We start from the raw sequence: 15,584 nt of genomic DNA, 5'->3' as shown, positions 1-15,584 counted from the left end.
TGCCATTTTAGTGAGAGTTCTGTGGTAACTTGACTTCATTTACTGAAACATTTAGTAAACCCACAGGGGGTTGCATAAAATCATACTTTGGACAGCCCTACTCTAGAGGGCTCTTAAATGAGACATGAGCAAGGAACAGGTAAGATTGTCAATTGGATTTGTTATGCATTTGCCTAATAGGCATAGCTAACAAGGTCATGTAGAAATTATATATTTACAAAAAAGTCATATTATTTGATAGAGAAAAATCCATTAGTTAAACATCTCCTTCAGCAAAACTTCTACCTGGGATTTATTAAAATTATACAAATGTAACAGACATGCTCTGCTCCTAGTCTCTCAGACCAGGCTAGTGCCTAGAATATTTTAGATCATTATCACTTTCTTCTGACATTGTCTTGAGTCCCTCAATAGATGTGTTTCTCCCCTTGTATAAGGTCAATGACTAGCAGCTCCCAAATTCCATTTAATTATTTAACATTAGATCAACTTTTATAAAAAATATTTAATGAGATAGCAAGAGAAATGTCCTAATATTACCCCTGAAACAACTTACTGGGTATAATCTCCCCTATCACTGGGGAGGGGTGTCATTGTGTTTTTTTCTTCTCTCAGTTTCTACATTTCAAGTTCAAGACCAAAACCAAGATAAATCCTCCTGCTGAGTGGAATATCAAAGGTCATGCCTGAATCTGTGCCTTGGGACTGTTCTGTGTTGGCTGCAAAATCCAGCCTGGATTCCATCATATAGATTCTATGTGTGTGTGCTCTCCTTGACTCTGAAACTTCCAAGGGCAGAGATTCCAACCCCTTCATCTAGCACAGAAAATAACAAATAGAATAGTCAAAAGGTTAGTTTTTTAAAAACATTATTACCTAAGAGGCAGTTGGAGTCTCTAAGGCCCTTCTTACCACATGGTCTCATTGGGTAATATGAGTGGAATTTCCATGCAAATGTAGGAAGAGAGATAAGTAGAGCTAGCAGGCTCTTTTTGTCTTTCTTTTTTTAAAAAAATTTATTTATTTTTGAATTTTACAATTTTCCCCCAATCTCACTTCCCTTCCCCCACCCCCCACAGAAGGTAGTTAGTCTTTACATTGTTTCCATGCTATATATTTTTCCTTACATAAAATACAAGAGAACAAAATTAGATAATAAGATAATTTTCTTATTCAAAGTAATAGTCTGGTTTTTTTCAAGCTCCACAATTCTTTCTCTGGATATAGATGGTATTCTCCATCACAGATAACTCAAAATGTTCTGTGATTGTTGCACTGATGAAATGAGCAAGTCTATTAAGATTGATCATCAACTGCTAGCAGGATCTTTGAACAATTCTTTCTGCTCAGCCAAATGGAAGAAGGCTTCTCCCAATGATGCAGTAGTTGTCTTAGGTAATTTAAGTGAGGTTTGGGATCCCAGGAAACAATATGAGGAGAAAAAAATCACTAAATGAAATCACTAAAGAAAAAATCACAAGAATCACTAAAAAGAAAATAAATCAAATGCGTCTTATTACAGGGAGATAAAATATAAGGGGGAAGTCAGGAAGGGTGAAAGGAAGTCAAGTCTTGTGGGATACTATTGGAACAATGTATCAAAACTTTTAAATCCTTAGGGATTTTCTAAATTTATCTGGGTCAATCAGTACCAGATACTTGGGGAAGGGAACGGGGGACTTGATTTGGTGTGTTTATGGTCCAGGGACTGGTCCTAAATCATGTCCTCAGTGGACATTCTGGGGTAGTGGTTTAGTTGACATTCAATTTACTGGCATGAATAGACACTTTTAACCCTTATTATAGTCTTTATTTTTGGCCAGGATGACTTAGAAGACTTTTATTTCCTTGACTTCTTTGTTTAATGTTGCAGGGAGTTACTAAGGTTCTTACAGTAGGCTAATTAGAATCAGGTCTAGAAGGTCCAGATGTGTGTCTGTCTCTCCAAGATACTTATTTCTCATATCATCATGATTTTTCTAGAAGCAGCTTACCATTGTAGCATGTTGAAGAAGTCTACACATGTTCTGGATCTTCGTTACTCAAGTTTCCTTGATAGATTCAATAGCAAAGATAATTGCTTAGCAATTTTCTGATTATTAATATCAAGTAATGTATAGAACAGCAAGAGAATTCCTCAGGTTTCATCCTTGGCCTCTCTCTCTCTCTCTCTCTCTCTCTCTCTCTCTCTCTCTCTCTCTCTCTCTCACACACACACACCCACACACACACTCTTTTCCCCTTTCAAATGGCCTTGACTCTGAAGGCTTCAATTACTACGTTTATGCAGAGTATTTCCAGTTCTATACTTCTAGTTCTTAACTCTCTTCAACTACATATGTCTTCACCTGGATGTTTCACCAATATCCAAAACTCTAACTTGATCTAAAGTACTTAATATCTTTATACCTAAATCTCTATTTCTATACTCTTTAGAGTATAGGTCACTAATATTCATCTTGTCTCCCATTTTGAAAATTTGTTGTTATCAATGTCTCTCCCTTTTCCCTCACTTAACTATCCAAATTATAGCCTTCTGTTATGTACTTCCTTTCTATGTATTTCTCCTATCACTATTTTAAACTTTTCTTACCACCCAAATGGATTATTGCAATGCCTTTCTAGCATGTATCCCTTCCTCAATTCGTTTTTACCTTTTCTTTTCATCCTATTCATTACTGCAAGATGAATCTTTGTTTTTTAATGTTAATTTCCTTTACTTTGTATTAATGATCTTTTACAATCAGATATCATCCTACCTTATTTCTAGATTTATTTCATCTTATTCTCCTCTAAGTAACTCATATTCTAGTCAAACTGTCTATAAAACCTGTTCTTTGCTTTCCTACTGCTATGCTTTTGTTCATATTATATATGCCTTATGCCTAACACATCCACTATCCTCTTACTTGCTGGTTTGAATTACTATCCCTTCTTTAAAAACTCTTCTCAGATAGCATCTTGTCTATAAAGGCTACAGTGACCCTCCAGTCAATCATCATTTCCCCCATGAATTTCAGATAGCCTTTGGCTTTACATTTTGTTATAATATTTTGCATCATAGTTGTGTATATTTGCTTGTCTCCTTGCTAGACTACAGTCTCTGTGAGGACAGAGGCCATTCCTTATCTGAACTTTGTATCTTTCCAATTGTTTAGCAGACTGTCCATTCTGTGCCCAGTTATTATTTAATAATAAGTATATATTCAATTGACTTGAATTCATCAAAATCATTATCTTAAAGCATTATTTTTTTCTTAACATGATAAAGATAATGTGTTATAGATCAATGCTGATCTATACTTGCACTCAGCTTAGAATTTTAAGGAGTTGACTGAGGCACCAAGAGGTTAACTGAATTTGTTTGGAGTTGCACAAATAGGACATGTCAGAGGCAGGAATTAAACTCAGATCTTCCTGACTAAAGCCAGTTCTCTATCCACAATACCATATTGCATCTCTCTAAGTATATCAGAAAGGTGATGTCTTGACTTTCAAGAGAAATGATTTAAGTGAGGCAGAGCAAAGTCATCAGACTTCCTGCAGAATCATCTGAATCAAGTAGCAAAACTTATTTCAGGATGACTGGTGATGGTCCTGGATTCAACCTTGGCTCTTTTAAATTAAAGTCTTTATATGTCTCAGGTTGTCTGAGACAATATTCATTCAGTGGTTAAAGACTAGGTAAGAAGTGAGGCAAAAGATAGTTTAGAATGACTTCACAAAAGAATCAATCAGAGGAGAAGACCTCAGAGCTTCTAGCAAAAATAAAAAAACTTTTGCTGTTTGCATTCATTCTGAGCTATCAAAACACCAAAAATGAGCAATTGAGGCTTAGAATGGGACTTATTAGCAGGCAATGAGAGTTAGAGTGATTTGAGTTTCAAGACCTAGTCAAATAGCTCCATTTGAATTCAATGGGCTTTATCAAAGTCTGTTTTATCAGACCTGTATTTCAAGAAGTCAAGAATGAAAACTACATTAGACAAAAGTTATTTTTCTCAGGTTAAAGCATATACACAAAAAAGAAAGAAAGAAAGAAAAAGTTTGCCTCCAAGATATCGTGTGCAGTATAAACCATCAAAGCCATATGTATGGTTCCCTACTTGGACAGAAGGAAAAGAAGAGGAGGAGGAGGAAGAGAAAGATGAGGAGGAAGAGGGAGGAAATAAAAGTATTGCCCAAAGGCAACTGGTTAATTGAGTCCCAAAGGGGCAACTACAACTCACAGATTATTGTTTGTCTTTCATTCTTGAAGAGGACCAATGTCATCAGGAGGCAATGTCTTGACTTACAAGTGTATTGGATTTAAGTGAGGCAGAGCTGTGTACAGTCATCAGCCTTACTATCTCCTCTAGAGATGTTTAGCAGGCATTGCGTAGGACTAAGAATTAGTAAGACAAGGGAGAAATCCTGTGTCATTCACTTCCTAGGAACATGACCTTGGACAAGTCACTGAAATTCTGAACCTCAATTTCCTATCTTATAAAATAGAGATAATGAGTACTTAACTCAAAAGGAGGTTGTAAAGAACATATGTTAGCTGACAGAATGCTGATAGTGATGATCATGATGATGATGATGCCATGTGCCAAGCTTAAGGGATATAATGAAAAAAAGTAATTCTTGCCTTCAAGGAATTTAAATTTTATAGAGATGAGTTTGGAGGAGGATAACATATACATACTTAAGTTAATATAAGTGTAAATATGTAAAGTTAATTGCATGTTCAGGTAGTGTGAAAATAATGGATTTCCAAATGCTGTTATGAATTCCTCTTGATTGACTATGAACAAAGGAGTCATGAAATTTTTCCAGAAGAAAGAACAAAGCAAACTCATTCTGTCCTTTGATTATTCTGCCAGTAATCCACAAAGGATATAATCAAAGAACAATGATGATGAAAAGTAGACTGATGAAATGTCATTTCTCTATGATCCTGTTCCTTGGATGCAGTGAAGCTTATACTATTACCTATTGAAATAAAAGCTGAAAGCCAAGATAAAATGCTATTGATTCCTTTTATCAATTAATAATTTATGAGAAGAACCAACTTCTAGAGCTATGTAGGAAAGATTAAGATATTTAAATACAAACTTACTCTTCTGAAGTAAATATTTAAAAGTCTGAATGAAAATATCTGGCACCTCTCAAATTCTAGGTCATAGTAATTCTTCAGAAACTGATTTACACATGGCCTTAATTGGCCTCTCATGATTAACACCTTTATTTCCCCCTTTCTTTAAAAAAAAAGCTTAAGTGAATATTTCACTTACTTTGAAAATTACTAACAAATGTCCTTCCAAAGAGTGATATTTCTTTGAAAGCAAAACTTTTCCTTTCTTTCTAACCTTTTGAGTGAGCAGATGAAATGTCAGGAATAGGTAAGTGTCAAAAGCATGAAAGATCAAAGTGCCCTATATTCCTAAAATTGGTAATACAGAAGAGAAATCATAACATCTTATCTTCTGTTCAAATATAGTTCTCAAGGACATAAGTTAAAAAAATGATTTCAATTGTGCTTCTTTGACCCTAAAACTTTTTTCAATGGACTTAGCTAGTTTAGTAAGAAGATAGCTTCTTTTGAGATTGGAAGTCTACAAAATATTCAATAAGCAGATCATGAAAGATTAACATGTGCCCTAGTCTGTCTTGAAAATTGGTTTTTAAATAGAGAGTAAATCAAGAAATCTATAACTGAGTTTCACCATCAAGGCTAATAAAATTGACAGAATTGGAACTTGAATGCAACCCACAATTTTTATTAGTTTTATTTTTAATATATTATTATCATTTCCCCCTAAATCTTTTGCACTCTAAGATAATCACTCCTATGCTTAACATGACAATCTATTTACTATACTAACTACCTTCTCATGACCTTGCTCTAGCCTGTCAATGTAACATTTAAATAAGATCTGATGAAAAAAGGAACTGTGGGACTATCATTTCCTTTGGACTGGATACCACTCCAGAAATGCAGACGAAGAGCACAGTAGTTTTATTAAGTATCACATTCATTGTCACTTCACATCAATAAGCATCTAAACATCCTTCTTGAAGTTGTGTTTTGAATAGGTCAGGTATGTATTTTGTATATTTCCCATGATTTCATCAGCTAAGAGAGATGGAGAGATAAGTACTATGTATAAAACAGTATACAGTAGTTCTTTAGTCAATGTATGCTAAATTGAATATGAATGGAATATTCATATATTGCTTTGTCCATTTTCCCTTGTGCTGAAAGGAAACAAATCCATAGCATGATCTGAGCTGAATGTTGGAAAAAACTGGGTCTCAAAGAGGTAGATATGAAGAGGGAGTGAATTACAGGTATGGGTATTACCCAAGGCAAAGGCACAAAGACAGGAAAAAACAGAGAAATAGTGAGGTCACAGTAATATCTTTGAAAGAGAGTAATATATTATAGGGTTAGAAAAGCAGGTTAGGGTCAGGCTCTGAAAGCCTTTCAATGACAATCAGAAGAGTTTATATTTGATCCTGGAGGTAATGGAGAATCAATGAGTTCATTGTATGGCAAATTTTTACATATGAACTTTTGGAAAATTACTTTGACAATTGTAAGGAAGATAGTTTGGGAAATATATCATTAAATTCATACTTTTGTTTTTATTTATATCTTGTCTCATGATAGTATTAAAGATAAACTTTTGAATTCCTTACTTATATTTCCCAGAATCTAACATAGCATCTAACACATAGTTAAATAGATGGTAGCAACTGTCAAATGGGCCAAATCACTCAAAGGAAAGCTTTCCTTCTTTTATGAAACAGAACTCTGCATATACTGTAAATCATGATTGATGTTAGTTTTATTGAATAAATGCTAATAACTATTTGTTGATTTATTTATATTGTTTATACTGGTATTGATGAGAAACATGCAAGGGGCAGTTTTATTTGCAGAAATGGATAAACTACTTAATATCACTGATTAAAATGTAATGCTCTGCCCAAATGTTATTGTTTTTGTTGTCTGGCCTAAGTTACTATTGAGATTTCAAATCCTAAAGAGAATGAACATTTTAACTCACTCATCTTGTAGGTTAAAAGAGAGTGAAAAAAATATATATTAGATATGATGTTTGTCCTTCATTCTCAAAGAAGACCATGACATCAGGGAAGTGCAACCCTGACAAGGATTGGATTTGAGTGGAGGGTGTGTGTGCTAAGTCACCAACCCCACTTTCTCCTCCAGGGTCATATGGATCCTGGGGTCAGATATGAGTCAGGATGATAGAGATGGCCCCTGGATGTGAGGCAATCAGGGTTAAGTGACTTGTCCAAGGTCACACAGCTAGTAAGTATCAAGTGCTGGAGATTCTAACACTGGTCCTCCTGACTCCAAGGCCAATTCTCTATCCACTGCATCATTTAGCTGCACATTGGACCTGGATGTCTCTGGAGAGAAAGTGAGACAGGTGACAGTATAGCCCCTCCAATGCATGTGCTGGTCATGGCATCATCTTCCCTAATGTCATGGTCTTCTATCAACATTAACATAAGTTATAGATGAATGATAAATATAGAGGAGATAAGAACAATTTTGAAAAAGATGTGGAGAGGTGATATGAAGGCAACTATACACATATATACACAGATATAAGTATACTGTTTTTTTCTGATAAGGGAAAAGACATACCTTAGTAGTGTATGACCACACAGAGAGGGAAGGAGGTGACTACAGGACTTCACCCTAATGTTAGCATTAACCTAATGTGTGACTCTTTGTTCCCTTTTTTGTGTTTCTACTTCTGAGTGATGAAAGCATAAAAATATGCTAAGGAAAATGGATCTTTTCTAAATAGCCTGACAATTTTATTGCAAAGATGTTAAAAGAGTTAAAGCCTATAGCAGAAATAAACAATGTACTGCAATGATTTTGTCCTCTGGTAAAGTTGCTAAAACACAGAAGCACACCAGGAGTTGTGAACATGCTGAGAAGGTTTTGACAGTAAGTCAAAAAGATTCTCAGAGTGTTAAAAGGGAGTTAGTTCTCTGGAAGACTGGGAATAGTACCAAGGTTCTATAATAAACAATGGTAATTAGTGAGAAAGGTATCAAATTGACACTGGGTGTTTGCATATCTTTAAATCTTGCTCTAATTGGATATCCTATTAAAGGATAATGTTTATGTTAATACTGATTGATAGTTATGCTTAGCTGTTTTAATAGAGTTCTATTTTTGTTTTAAAAGAAAACACACTTGAATGGAAAAGTTTGCTAAATTCAATTTCTCAGGCAATTTTACCTATAGGCAAATTAACATCTCAGAACCAAAAGTAATACTTGTGGTATCTATTGGTATATCTTGATTGCAGAAATAGTCAAAGCAATACAGTTCATAAACCCAAATTAAGAAATTTACAACAAAGTCATAAGATCAAATTAAATGGATGTGTGTTGGTTTAAAGATAAAATAATTCTTTCCAGCATAATACTGTGTAATAGCATGTTGCTCAAAAAACTTTTACCAACAATGATAGGTAATGGATGAGAATAATCCCTCTATTATGGTGCCGCAAAAGTTCTCACTTGCAACCTACCTACTCCTAGAGAAATTTAAGTGGTGTTCCCACACTTTGCTGTTCTCATAGGTCATATCAACAATTTTTTTTTGGTTACAAAGAGCAAATCAGCAGTACCAGAGTTAAGTGTTATAACCTTCCCACTTTATAGAAAACTAACTTTTCCCCAAAGCAGGCATCTATTCTCCCATAAGCAAGAGTGTTAAGGTAGTTCTGTAGGAAAAAAAACCAGGAGGTTTTCTTTGACTCTAATTCTGTTTATTTTAATCTCAAACAGTACTTTATCTGAAGCTTGTCCCTGTAATAGTTTCCAGGCTCTCAGTAGGAGAGGGGGGGAAAAGGTAAACTGAGTAGCCTAGTAGTCCTAAAAAATCCAGTGTGAAGAAATAATTTTCTTATGCCTGATGGGAGATTTCCTTTTTATACTCTTTCTCAGTACCAAGGTTGAAAACTGGCACAAGCCCTGTCCTTGTCAAAGGGAAGATCTTTAGGAAACTGCTTCAAGTTCCGATGTAAATAACCCTCTTTCCCTATGCTTCCCTTTATAACTTAAATTCTTATGTCAAAGAGAAAGATTCAACTGTGTTTTCTTTTCCAATTAGTAGAGAATTGCTAATATGTATAGACCAAGGGACTATTCTTGGCTTTCAGAAACTGTATATTTCTGAACTAGGTTAAAGCCATTAAGGGCTTAAACAAGTACCACTGAGAGGATGAGTCTGGGCATTATTAGCTCTCCATACTACAGCTAAACCATATCTTATCACTAGTTTCTTTCATTCCTCAACCTATTATGAGCTAAAATGTAGTGGAACCAATAGAATCCAGGGACCAATTCGAAATTCCTATAAGTTATCTTAAAGTTACTTCCAGGCTCAATTCTTTCATTCTTAAACTTTCTTTTTTTTTAGGTTTATTTTTGTAAGTCAGTAGGGTTAAGTGACTTGCCCAAGGTCACACAGCTAGGTAATTATTAAGTGTCTGAGGCTGGATTTGAATTCAGGTACTCCTGACTCCAGGGCCGGTGCTCTATCCACTATAACACCTATAGCCCCCATTCTTAAACTTTCTTTGAAAGGTACAAATTTACATGCATTTAAAAAAGTACACCCATTCTCCCACATCTGATAACTATGGACTATGATTCTGTTTTGCATTAGAATCTCTCATCTTTCTGGGCAGAGTGTGGATGAGGTACATGTAATCATCTACATATTTGTTCAGACTGAACTCTGGTTGTCTCTTCAATTGCTATTCTTTCCTCCCAATATCTATCAGATCTTTCACTTTGTTATTACCCTGTATAGTGAATAGAGTCAGGTGGTTTTGGAACTTCTCAGGTTTCTGGTTGCAAGGGTGCATAGTAGTGTACAATGCACCAATGAACCTGTTCCCTGGGGACTTGGATAGATTCACAGAAAACTGATACTATACTAGTACATGGCACCCTGCATCTTCTGGATGCTATCCTGCTCTGGCCCCTTTACTGTGTTGTCCACTACTTCTTGAAGCCTGCCTCTGAGCAGGCCAGCCTGGGCTATTTGAAATCAATTACATCTTGGCTCTATTTCCAATCTTATTTTACATTATTCTTATATATGTAATCAATATAATCACATTGGTTCCTGAATTGAATGTTCGGTCTTCACCCTCTTTGGTTTTTGTGTTCAGCTCTACTCCAGTCATGAAGGGTATTCCCTCCTCATTATTATCATCTCCTACCCAGGGTCTAAGCTGATATAGATCCAGATATTAGTGCTCTCTCCCTTCTCAAATTATCTTATATTTTTACTTCCCTTGTACATATTGTATCTTTTTTTGAGGTTTTTGCAAGGCAAATTGGGGTTAAGTGGCTTGCCCAAGGCCACACAGCTAGGTAATTATTAAGTGTCTTGAGACCGGATTTGAACCCAGGTACTCCTGACTCCAAGGCCGGTGCTTTATCCATTACGCCACCTAGCCACCCCTGTATTGTATCTTTTCTTCCCCATTCAGTAAGCTAAGTTCTTTGAAGGCAGGGATTATTCTATGCTTGGTTTTTCTGCTCTTGAAGCTTAATATAATACTTTGCATGTGGGGAAATTAATATTTGTTTAATCAAAGTGAATTTTTAAAAGATGCACAATTCTTGATGGAGAACTAGAAATCATAAGACAGTTGGGTATAGTGGCCATAACTGTGGACTTGGTCACAGGATGTGAGTGAATAATTTCACTTCTCAATACTCTTATAAGTTGTAGAGAAGTTCCTGATGAACATCATGGAGGAAGAATATTTCTCTCTACTCAGACATTTATAGTTCTTATCCCAATTTATCTTTACACTTCTGCATCTATACCTACTTCTGCATCTGCAGCAACATCTTCATCTGCATTTACACCTACATCTACATCTGCATAGGCAGTGCTTTGTTTCATCTTTATCTATGCCTCTGCCTATGCCTTATATCTCTAGATTGCTTAAAATGGATCAAGACTTTTGTGACATGTTATAAATATGAATTACATATTTACAAATATATATATTACATGTATGTATGAAAAATTCATATATATATGGAGAATTCAAGATTTCATCATATATGTTGCTATGCCTTTATACCTTCCTATCCCTATCTTGTAGAGTTATTATGAAGATCAAATGAGATAATACTTCTGAAGTGTCTGGCCCATAGCACAATATAACTGCTTATTCTTTTTACTTCTTTTCTAGGATACATGCATATACATATATAAACATACTTTGTCTATGTTTAAATGTATAAATATGAACATCTACACATATATTCAGACGTGAAAATAAATTTGTATCATTTACTTATATGCATTTTGTAAATATAATAATAAGCCATTTCCCAAATACTCAAAAAAATATGAAGGATCAGTTTTCAAAGAAACAAAGTTCAAATTAACGATAGTCAAATGAAAAATATATTCCAAATCACTAATCATTAGAGAAATACACATTAAAAGAATTCTGAAGTTATATCTCATACCTAACAAATCAATAGAGAACAATGAGAAATACTGGGGGGTCTGCAGGAATCCCAATTCATTATTGATGGAGCTAAGAAATAAAATAGACAATCAGTAAAGTAATATAGAGCTATGTCCTAAAAATTTAAACTGTTTATGCTAGTCTTACAGCCTAAAGAGATCAAAGAATGAAGAAAAGATTCCCATAAACAAAGCACTTTTTGTGGTGACTAAAGAAAATAAAACCCTAAAAATCAGAATTGAACCAATAGACAATGAATCTATAAGACTACAAGATTCTATCAAACAAAATATAAGTACTGAAAAAATTGAAGAAAATGTAAAATACTTTTTAGGGAAAACAAATGACCTGGAAAAATAGATCCATAAGAGTCAATCCATGAATAATCAGACTAATAGAAAGCCTGTACCAACAAAAGAACCTGGAAAACATCATGCAGAAAATTATGAAGGAAAAATGGCAAAATTTACTAGAATAGGATAATGATATAATCATTGAAAGAATTCCAGAACCCCTCCAGAAAGAGACCACAGGATAAAAACTCCAAGGACTGAAATAGCCAAATTCCAGAACTCTCAAGTAAAGGAGAGAATGTGCAAGTAGCAAAAAGAAAACAATTAAAATATAAAGGAAACAGAATCAGACTCATACATGACTTATCAGCTTCAACACCGAAGGATCAGAAGACATGGAATAGTTTATTTTGGAAAGCAAAGAACCTGGCATTACAACCCAGAAAGTACTACCCTGCAAAATTCAACATCTATTATAAGGAGGAAAAAGATAGATGTTCAACAAAATAGAAGACTGCTAGAATTTCCTGACACAAAGAACAGAACTGAACAGAGAATTCAATCACCAAATACACAGCTAAAGATCTGCATAAAAAAGATTAATGAAAAAGGGAAGGAAAAACAAAACAAAACAAAACAAAACAAATGTTGATCAAGATTATCAAATTGTATACAATCCTGGGGTAGCTAGGTGTAGCAATGGCTAGAGCACCAGCCCTGAAGTCAGGCAGACCTGAGTTAAAATCTGACCTCAGACACTTAATAACTACCTAGCTGTGTGACCTTCAGCAACTCACTTAACCCCATTGCCTTGCAAAAAAAGTTGCATACCATCCTGAAAGGGAAGTTATAACACTACTAATGCTTTAGAACTATACTTCTCTTAGGATAATTAAAGGATAGAATATAATTAAAGAAAACGAACCTAGAAGCTTTGGGTATAATTGGGTCTTATCTCTCAGTTGAAGAAGTCTAAGATGACATCACTACATTTGAGAGAAAAAGCCGTGAAGAAAAGCAGGGGTGTTAACTTTAACCTAAGTGTCTCATTATCCTTTGACTGACTTTAAGAACAGGTGCTTAGCACCTTGTCTAATGAAGGAATCATAAACTGCAAGGTGGGTCCTGTTCTATGGATAGCCTAGATTGTGATCAGGATCTGAATGTCAGAGTCCCAGAGACCTATTCCAGGGACAGATGATAAACCACTGAAGTCTCCCTCCACTCCCTTACCTTCAGTGGGGTGAGCACTCAGGGCAATCTGCCTAGAGGCTTCTGCTTGCCAGCTTCAGGAGCCTGCTTCTGTTTCCTGGATCTGGGCATGCTGAGTGCTACAATCACTGAGCCACACAACTGAATGAAGGCCTGGGCTTTGTGCTGGCTATGGTAGCAGTCTTCCTGCTGATTTCCCAAGTTGTGTCCGGTGATCCCTGAGGCGCAGGTCAGGAAACTGCTTCTGCTGCTGGGAGCCATGGCTCCCAGGTGCCTTGGGGCTGTTCCCAGAAGACTGATGTTTCTTCACTGTGGTAGGTCATCCCTCTAACCCCATGGAACATTGTTTTCCCACTATTTTCCAGGTTGCTTTGGGCTGGAGAAATACCTCACTGGATCTCTCTCTCTCTGTGGTTTCTCTCTTGAAAATTTAGTTAGAATCATAATTTTAAATTTTTTGAAACATTTTGGAGAGAGCACCTAGGAGAGGCTTTTCTCCTACCATCATCTTGGCTCTACTCCAAAGATTTCATTTCTAAAATATATATATAGAATTGAATCAACTTTATAAGATCACAAGTTATTCCCCAATTGATAAATGATCAAAGGATATGAACAGACAATTTTCAAATGAAGAAATTAAAACTATCTATCTATCTATCTATCTATCTATATATATATATATATCATATGAAAAATGCTCCAAATCACTATTGATTACAGAATGAAAATTGAAACAACAGTGAGGTATCATCTCACACCTATTAGATTACTCAAGATGAGAAAAAGGGAAGATGATCAATGTTGGAGAGGATGTGGGAGGATTAGGACATTGATGCATTGCTGGTGGGGTTGTGAATGGATCCAACTTTTCTGGAGAGCAATATGGAGCTATGGCCAAAGAGCAATAAAACTGTCCATACCCTTTGACCCACAAATTCCAATTCTAGGCCTATATCCAGAAAAAAATATGAAAAATAGGAAAAGTACTCCATGTTCTAAAATATTCATAGCAGCTCTTTTTTTGTATTGGCAAAGAATTGGAAATTGAGGGGATATACATCAATTGAAGAATGGCTAAACAATTTATGGTACATGAATATTATGGAATACTATTGTTCTATAAGAAACCATAAATGGTTGTACTCTTGAGAAGCATAGAATGACTTATGGGATCTGAAGCTCAGAGAAGGGAGTAGAACCAAGAGAACAATGTACACATCAACAACAGCATTGTGAGGTGAACAAACACATCAACAACAGCATTTGATGGAACCTTGATGGAAGCAAGCTCCTCTCTACAGTCCAGAGAGCTTGGACAACTGTATTTGACTGGCTAGAGACTATATTACTTCTATCCAGAGGAAGAAAATCAAAACACAACAAAACACAAAGAAAAAAAAACAAACTTCTGAATCTGATGAATACTTTATAAAAATCATCTCTTATACATCTCTTTCCCTTAATCCTAATTCCTCATGACAAAAATGACTAATTTGTATACACGTTTATCAAAATATGTTTGTAAAATGCTTACTTGACTGTTCCCTGCTGAGGGGAGAGGGGTGGGAACAGAGGATCAAGGGAAATTTTGTAACTTGGAAATATGCAAGTTCATACGGATGAAAATAAATAAATTTTTTAAAAAGCAAAATGACTATTCGATCTAATCAAGGGACTGTGTCAACTTTCAGAATTGATCATTCTTTGAACAAAATTATTTCTTACTTATTGTATCTGAAGGGAGATATGTACTTTCTAGGATGTATCTGTCAGAGCCCATTTTCATTTTTAGGAAATTATTTTAGTACATACCAATTAAATGGAGTAGTTTATTTTTGCTTTTGTTATTATTGTACCATTTATGATGGAGAATAAAACTTCAATTTTGAAAGTTGGAAAGCGATAGGGGAAATACTTAAAAATGAATTTTAACTTGTTTATTTGTAGACTAGCCCTTCATTGGGCTCAACTCTTCAGTTGATAAGAGGAATCTTCTAAGTTTAATACCTCAAAAATATATGATGTTAATCAAAACAAATTAGGTGAATAAAGGGAAAAGAACAAATATTTATATGAGATCATATTTATTTCTTTTCCCTTTCTCCAACTAATTTGTTTTATCATTGTAGATTTTTGAGGTATGAAATTAAGAAGATTCTTCTTATCACTTGAAGAGTTGAACCCAAGGAAGGCTTACTATGGGCCAGTATTGTGTTAAGCATTTTAGAAATGTTATCCTTTTTGATCCTCACAACAACCTATGAGGTGGATGTTGTTATTATCCCCATTTTACAGTTGAAGAAATTGAGGCAAATAAGTTTTATTTGACTTGTCCAGTATCACACAGCTAATGTTTGAGCAAGATTTGAACTTAGTCTTCCTGACTCCAGTCCCAACATTCTATTCATAATACCATCTTGCTTCCTTTGTAAAAAAAAATGGGTTATTTAGATAAATCTAAATCCTTTTTTGAATTGATAGAAACAACATATGAGGTGCAACATATGAGGTGGCATGGTTTCATGAATGA

This window comes from Macrotis lagotis, chromosome X (assembly GCF_037893015.1).
Source record: "Macrotis lagotis isolate mMagLag1 chromosome X, bilby.v1.9.chrom.fasta, whole genome shotgun sequence".
In the NCBI taxonomy this organism is placed as follows: domain Eukaryota; kingdom Metazoa; phylum Chordata; class Mammalia; order Peramelemorphia; family Peramelidae; genus Macrotis; species Macrotis lagotis.
The sequence above is the reverse complement of the archived record's forward strand: the minus strand, read 5'-3'. Positions refer to the sequence as shown.